At 36.9% G+C, this 8,165-nt stretch overlaps 1 pseudogene; it reads right to left on the bottom strand.

Moving 5' to 3' along the window:
- Nucleotides 1–371: 371 nt before the first annotated feature.
- LOC138148907 (elongation factor 1-gamma-like) lies at nt 372–1,761 on the bottom strand (annotated as a pseudogene).
- Between the last annotated feature and the right edge of the window lie 6,404 nt (nt 1,762–8,165).

Below are 8,165 nucleotides of genomic sequence, written 5' to 3'. Positions count from 1 at the left end.
ATACTGCTCTCTCTGGCTTCTTCTCCTAATCTTTTTTTTAATTAACTAAAAATTGATTTACTGATGCTTTTTTGTTTTGTTTCACATTCATTTATGAATTTACCCCATTCTATACTCTATCCTATCCCTTGCAATAATTATTTTCTTATGTTTTGCAAAATTAATTTTTTAACCAGTACATCAGATCCACATCCCAAAACATACAATATTCCTGATTGATAGGACACACCCTTCACTAAAAATTTATATATATATATATATAATTTTCCCTTTATAGATTGATATTTCCTCTTCCTAACTTAGCTGCATTGTTTGTGTTTGTGCAGAAGCCTTTTAATTACTTTTTTTGGGGGGGAGGGGGGCTCTGTGTTCAGTTTCGTTTAATGACTGGCACCTCCCTGCAGAGGAGGAAGCAGGCAGCTAGGTGGTAGCAAGGAAGGGTGTTCACTTGAAGATCTTGCCCTGATTGAAGGGTTTGCCCACGTGTTGGAAGGCCCCCTCCCAGGAGAAGTAGTCTTGGACCATGGTCTGGGCCTCCTCACTTCCAGGATCCAGCTTACACCACGTGTAGGACTCGAATTCTACTTACCAGTCTGGACTCAGCGGGAAGGCGAGTTCCTGGCCCCGGAAAACCCAGACTCCAGAAAAAATGGCGCTGCTATTGTTGGGGCCACAAAGGATAACGCTGGCTAAAGCATTTTCCTCAGCTTGTCCAGGCCCTGGAACATTTCAGTGATGAGGCTGCAGCTCCTGAAGGTCTGGCTGAGCTCCTGGGGGAAGCGGTACTGGGCGTACCACAGGGACCAGCTGTCACGGTTGAAGTGCTCCCAAAATTATGGCAGGGCCACCTTCAGCTTGTCTTCATTGGAGTACTTTCGCTTAAACATCATCCAACACAAACGTGCTGTTGGGCAGGTGGGCAAAGGGATCCTTGGCTTTGGGCTCTGCAGCCAGGGCCTGGTCACACTCATCCATCTCCTCCTCAGGGCTGGGGGGCGCAGCTGCCTTCTTCTCTTCCTTCAGCTCTGCCTGGTCCTTGGGTTTCTCTTCTCACTGTCCCTTCTCTTTTCTTGGGACCTCCTTCTTGGGCTGACTCTCAGCAAACTTTTTAGCATCAAACTGCACCATCTTCTCACAGAGCTTCACCTCTCCCTACACTGCCCAGAACTGGGGCTGGCGGATGCAGGTGAGGAACCAGCGGTTGGTGTTGGGGAAGGCCTGCTGGAACGATTTTTCCAAGACCTGCTTATAGAGCCACAAGAGCGTGCACACAACTGTGCTGTCAGCCAGAGTCACGCGCTCCCCCACCAGGAAGGTCCGAGTCTTCAGGTGGGCATCAAACAGCCACAGAACCCACCCCACCTCCTCTTTTGTGTTTTCTGTAGCCTGTTTGTTGTGGTGCATGATGCCGAGAGCACAGAACACCCTGGTACTGGCTGGAGGAACGATGTCACTGTCAGCAAAGCTCACCCACTGGATCACTTGGGCAGCCTCTGGTGTGGAGCCTCGAAGGTCATCATTGCTCACATAGTGTGCAATGGTGTTGCTTTCAAACACAGAGAACCCATCATCACCCTCAAGAGCTGGAACCTTGCCCGCAGGAAATTTTCGGAGGAATTTGGGGGTGCGGTTGGTCTGACCAAAATGGAAGTGGGAAGGTGCGGAGAGAATGCGGATCTGGGCTCCACGCTACTGTGCATCAATGAGGGCCTTGAAGGCCCGCCAATTTTCAGGGTATGTGTACAGGGTCCCAACCGCCATGGTGATTCCCCAGAGAAAGGGGGGCCTTTCAATTACTTTTAATGAATTTTTCCATTTTCTCTTTTGTGATTGCCCTTATTTCATTAAGAATTTTACTGGGGAAGCTAGGTGGCACAGTGAATAGAGCACTGGACCTGGGGTTGAAGGACATGATTTCAAATCTGGCCTGACACTCAACACAAAAATTAGCCATGTGACCTTGGGCAAGTCACCTAACCCCAATTGCCCCCCCTAAAAGAAAAAGAAAAAAAGGAATTTTCCTACTTGCCATAATTGTGCAAAACATTTCTATCCATTTTCTCCCTATACTTTTTTTAACTTTTATATTCAAAGCTAATATTAATTTTAAACATGTTTTGTCTAATATGATGGCAATCAGAATCTATTTTTTTCCAAACTGCTTTCCAGTTTTCATAAAAAAAATTTTTCAGAAATGAGCATTCTTCCCCTAAATGTGTGTGTGTGTGTGTGTGTGTGTGTATTTTATCTCTCATCTCTTTGATCACCCTTTCTTGGTTTCTTTCACTGCTTTAGTTTTCTCTTCTTGCTCCAAATGTTGTGTATCCCTTTAGAAGATAAACTTGATCCTTTTATCCTCTGTCTATACATTTTTTCTGTTGGCAATGTCAGTAAGTCTCTATAGTTTCAGTTATTTCCTCCAAGTGAAAGACCCCCGAAATTCCATTTTCATCCATATACTCTTCCCTTGAATCTAATTATACATTTCCAAATGTCTTCTGATCATTTCCACATTTCAAATTCGATGGATCTAAAATACATATATTTTTTTTAAATGACTGTCCTTTTTCTCTTGATGGCATCATTATTCCCCTAATTATCCAGGCTAGAAACTTTTCCTTTCTTCTCCCTTCATATTTTTCCTATTGACTTTCTGCCTAATTTGCTGTGATGATTACCATATATTAGACATGTTTCAAAAGACAGAAGTTTTTCTTTATTCATTTGATTCCTCTAGATTGGTCTTTTGATCCTTCATAATTAGAACAATATTATGGTATTAATTTTTTTTATTTGAAGAATCAATAATGTCTAAAAAAACCATTGTGTACCCCCAAAAAAGGTTTCTACAGAATGTATAATATCTGTCTGCTTTTTCATTTATTATACATCTTTTAAGATAGATGAGTGAATAATCAATGTATAGATAGCTACAATATTCTTTAACTGCTTAATGTGTTCCAGGCACTGTACAAAATACTGGAAGTACAAATGCAACAAAAAAAGATAATCTCTATCCTCAAGGAACTTATAGTTTAGTGCAGAAAGACTATATAAAAAGTGGAGATGAAAAACAATATGGGGAAAAAAAAGATAAAGGCAAGGCTGATAGAAAGTAGATGGGAAAAATTTAGTGAGATAGGAGTAGAGCCATATGAATAGATGACCTGAGCATTTTATGAAATTATGGTCCCTCAAAGAGATCCACTAATCAAAGAAGACATTGAAAGACATCCAGAAGAGTGGAGTCATCTCCACAGTGAAAATATAGAGTGCACATTTCTTTTGTGCAATGAACACTTTCATCTGGATACAAAAGTAGAAAATCAGAAATGTGGATAAAAGTATTTACTTTTTGGACTGGCCACCCAACTTAACTTCTTAGGAGACATTGTTGAATGAGCAGTCTTGGTATTTGAGGCCCTCATTTATCCTGGTGACTTTGCAACAGCAACTAAATTACATACTTTATGAAAATACACATTTTTTTTCAGCATGGAGAAAAAGCTTTACAATTTCACTGTGACTGTTTTGATCTTTACATAGGAACAGCAATATTTTCCTCTCTAGAAGAAATAAAATGCCACTTATTTCTCCGAGAGATTTTAGCCACAAGTAGAGCTTACACTTGACTGAGAGCTTTCAGTGAATTTTATGTGGCAAGTCCATTGTCTTCTTGTAACAAATAACAGTAGAAGAACAGAATGATCTCAATATTCAAGATCAGCTCCCCACCTTTGAAGCTCTGTGTCTGATTTCAGAATAGCATCTATTATATGTCCTGTATGTTCTATAGTAATAACAGGAAAAATATAACCAGTTGTTTACTGAAGGTCCTTTTGTTTCAATAGCTTCCTGGTACATTTCCCTGTCATGGTATTAATTGTTGGGCATTTTCTAATTATTTGTTCAAAGATATAGATAGATAGATATTTATATACATAGATAGATAGATAGATAGATAGACAGACAGATAGATAGATGGATGGATGGATACATAGATAGAGATACACATGTACACATTTATGTGCACTATGTATTATGTATGTATATATTTAAATACACACAAAGAAAAACATGCATATTATATTACATCATATCATATTGTATTATATCATATAAGTTTATACACATACATAAAATCTTGGGAATTGGGAATAATGGAAAGAGCTGCTTAAGTAATAGCCCACTTCAGCTACATGAAAGAATTATCGTGTTATCTCAGTCATGCTCTGTATTATAAACTTTGATCTTGTTCTATGCTGGGCTGTTTACTGTGGTCTGCTTTCTGCCTTTGGGGGTAGTCATTAGCTGAGCTGTTGGTTGGAACGAGATAGGGAAACAGCATAAAGGTGAAAAGAAATGAACCACAGCTATTTCCAAAATGGTTTGTCTCAGACAAGGCCTCCCTCCTGAGTACCCTCCTTTGCTAATGTCTTCTGACTTCATTATTACAAATGCCTTTTGGGCACTTTAGATTAGATGTTCTGTTCTGCATCTGACCACCATATTTCAAGGACATAATTCCTTGGGGCCACCTCTTATCTGATAATTCATTTAATTTAGCTGAGGTAGCAAACAAGTATTGCATATACAGAAGAATGAGTCCGTTGTTCTGTATCTGGTTTCATAGAATTTGATGACAGTTCTATGGCAGTGGGAATGGGATTGCTGATCAATATATGTTCAGTAATTTAAAGGTTATATGCGTTTCCTATAACAAATGTGTTGTAGTACTGGCCTACTAAGAATTTTACTGCTTTGATGGCACAAAACAGATGTATATGTATATGTGTGTATATATACATATGTATATATATATATATATACACACACGTGTGATATATATGTCTATGTTTTGGAATACCAAAAACAACAAGCTTCACAGATAATAAATGCAAGTATTTTTTTTTTCTTTTTGGAGGACAATTGGGGTTAAGTGACTTGCCCAAGGACACACAGCTAGTTTTTGTGTTAAGTGTCTGAGTCAGGATTTGAACTCAGGTCCTTCTGACTCCAGGGCCAGTGCTCTATTCAGTAAGTGTATTTTAATCAATTGATTCATTTATTACAATAAAATAATTTTCAGTATATGTTTTGAGAGAGACAGAGAGAGACAGAGAGACAGAGAGAGAGAGAGAGACAGAGAGAGACAGAGAGACAGAGAGAGAGAGAGAGAGAGAGAGAGAGAGAGAGAGAGAGAGAGAGAGAGAGAGAGAGAGAGAGAGAGAGAGAGAGAGAGAGAGAGAGAGAGAGAGAGAGAGAGAGAATTACTAGATCATCACTTTTCTAGAGGGAAGAATTTCTCCCCAAGATATGGACATCTCATACAATTTGAAGAGATTCCTCATATATACCTGCTTTTATTTACTAGCAAATGGGGCATATGATTTTTTCAATTACTCATCTCCTAATAATGAGACTGATTGGGGAACTACAGGCATGAATTGTACCTTGTACCTTGTACCATTAGACACAGTGGATGTTTTGGTTAGTTTTGTTGAAATACTTTTGTTGTTTAGTTCTCTCTAAAAAAAATCATTGTAATGAGGGATAGCTCACTGGGAAGGGGGAAATGGAAGGAATGTAATAAGAACTGTTAGAAGAGTCCTGGCAAAGTGATACCTAATAGATACTTATTGTTTTGATATTTTATTGATTCTCAGATCCATTGCCTTTTCCCATTGCTTCCTATTCAAATAACTTGCTAAGTAATAAATCTAAGGAAATTTAGAAGTAAGTACCTAACCAAAATTATATTGTCAAAGGTGTGAATCACCTGATATGAGTGAAGTACATGTATTCTGTCCTCAACAAGGAATAAAGAAAACCAAAGCAGTAGCATTTATTTTTCCTTTTTGGAGGACATCATCTCTATTTCTGTCTTCTTTGGGAAAAAAATTGACACTTCCCTTAAAAAAGTTATAAACTTAAGAGTATGATATGTCCTTAACTCCAACTCTTTGAAAAGTAGAGTTGGCCAAATGGAAAAGGATGTACCAAAGCTGACTGAAGAAAATAATTACTTAAAAGTTAGAATTGGGCAAGTGGAAGATTGAAAAAAAATGTACATATGAATTTCTACTTAATGACAAAAATCCTAAAAATATGTTAAGGAGAATTGCTTAACTAGAAGAGAAAGAAGATTCAATGCTAGTTCTAGGGTTTCATGTATCTAGGTCCTAATGACAAACCCCACTTAAATGATAATATAGGATAATAGGAGACAAAGACAAGACTGAAACTCACTTACAGTATGTACATCACAAAATGATGGGTTTGTTATCTTGAGTAACCTCCACCCTTGTGTTCCCAAGGAAAACAAAATATAAACTCATTTTCCTCTTTATTTATACTGGGAAGTGGGTCTGGGAGTTTTCATTGCACCAACATGAAATATTCTTTCAAATATTCAAACTCTAAAGAGTTACTAGCTCACACCGTGAGAATGAGTTTTCCTTAAAATAGAATTATACAAGTCATTCCTGTTATGGAACTTTTGGTAGTAGGTCTTTCCCAATTTTATCACAATCATTAAACTCATGAGACTAAGTGACAAGTCTCTTGCTTCCAATAAAATTTTAATGGTTATAATCATTTAGTGTTTTAAAATTCACAATAATTTTTTCAAAGAATATCTCATTGTATCCTTACCATACTGAGTTGATTGCTATTACTATCCTCATCTTATTGATAATAAAATAGAGAAAAAAAAGTTTGCCTGACTTGCCCTGGATCACTTAAATAAGTAAGTATCTTAGGAAGAATTTGAGTTCAGGTCTTTCTGACTTCAGTTCTAATGCTCTATTTCACTCTACTCCCTAACTCTTCTACTCAAAAGAATAAAAATTTGGGCATGGGAATTGTTTCTTTTTTCTTCTTGTGGGTAATGGACATATCAGAGTCTTGACAATGAAGTCTTGCAAAGTCTTTCCTAAAAGATGAAGAGATTTCAGGAGCAGAATATTAACTCTTTAAATTATCCATGACATTATTTTACAGTGAGTGAAAAAGAATACAAGAAATTCGTGACATGAAGATCAATAAATTCCTATGGTATCAATGTTTGACATGCAGTTTCATGATGTGAGTATATCTTCTTATTCTGTATGTCAATTGTTCATCAATCTGTCAATCTGCCCTTCTATTAATTCACTACTCTATCGTTTATAAGCCTAGTGTCAAACACTAAGAATGGCTATCGTGGAAATAAACCTGAATTGGCAGTTGTCGCTTCTGGGAATTTCTTTTACTTTATTATTTGTGACCTTGGGCAAAGCATGTCATTTCTCTGAGACTCAATGTCTTCAAGGCCTGCATGATTGTTAGGGATGTATAAGGGGACAGAGCCAAGGCCATGAAGAGAAGCACAAGAGTTGCCTGAACTCTGTCCAGTTTCCCTGAGGAACAACATTAAATCAGGTTTCTAAAATAATTCTGGAGTGACAGAATCCACAAAAAAGGGTGTATATTGTGATATATTGCTATAAACTTTTTGTTAGTATTTTATTTAAACATTTACACCAATATCCATAAGGGAAAATGGTTTACAATTTTATTTCTTTGTTATGGCTTTTACTGGTTTGGCTATCAGCACCATATTGGTGTCACAGTAGGCCATTGGCAGGACTCCTTTCCCTATTTTTCCAAACAGTTTATATAGCAGTGGAGTTAATTTTTCTTTACATGTTTGGTAGAATTGGCATATGGATTCAGGTAGTTCTGTTTTTTTTTTTCCCTTTAGGAAGTTCATTGATGACTTGTTCAATTTCTTTTTTCTAAGATTGTGTTAAGTGATTTATTTCTTCTTATGTTAATCTGGATAATTTATAATTTTTTTCATTATTTATACATTTCATGTAGATTGTCAAATTTACTGGCATATAATTGGACAAAAGAGCTGCTAATAATTATATTAATTCCCTCTTCATTGTTGGTGAATTTGCCTTTTCACGTTTGGAATTAGTAATTTGATTTTCTTCTTTTTAAAAAAATCAAATTAAGCACTGGATTATGTTTTCATAAGATCATCTTTAAGTCTTACTTATTAGTTCAATGATATTCTTTCAGTTTTATTAATCTCTTCTTTAATTTTCAGGATCTCCAATTGGTATAGAATTGGAGATTTTAAATTTGTTCTTTTTCTAGTTTCTTTTTTAGTTGCA

The sequence above is a fragment of the Petaurus breviceps genome, unplaced genomic scaffold (genome assembly GCF_028583685.1).
Source record: "Petaurus breviceps papuanus isolate PSGF00001 unplaced genomic scaffold, PetGlider_PUasm1.0 90842, whole genome shotgun sequence".
Classification (NCBI taxonomy): Eukaryota; Metazoa; Chordata; class Mammalia; order Diprotodontia; family Petauridae; genus Petaurus; species Petaurus breviceps.
The sequence above is the reverse complement of the archived record's forward strand: the minus strand, read 5'-3'. Positions and strand labels throughout refer to the sequence as shown.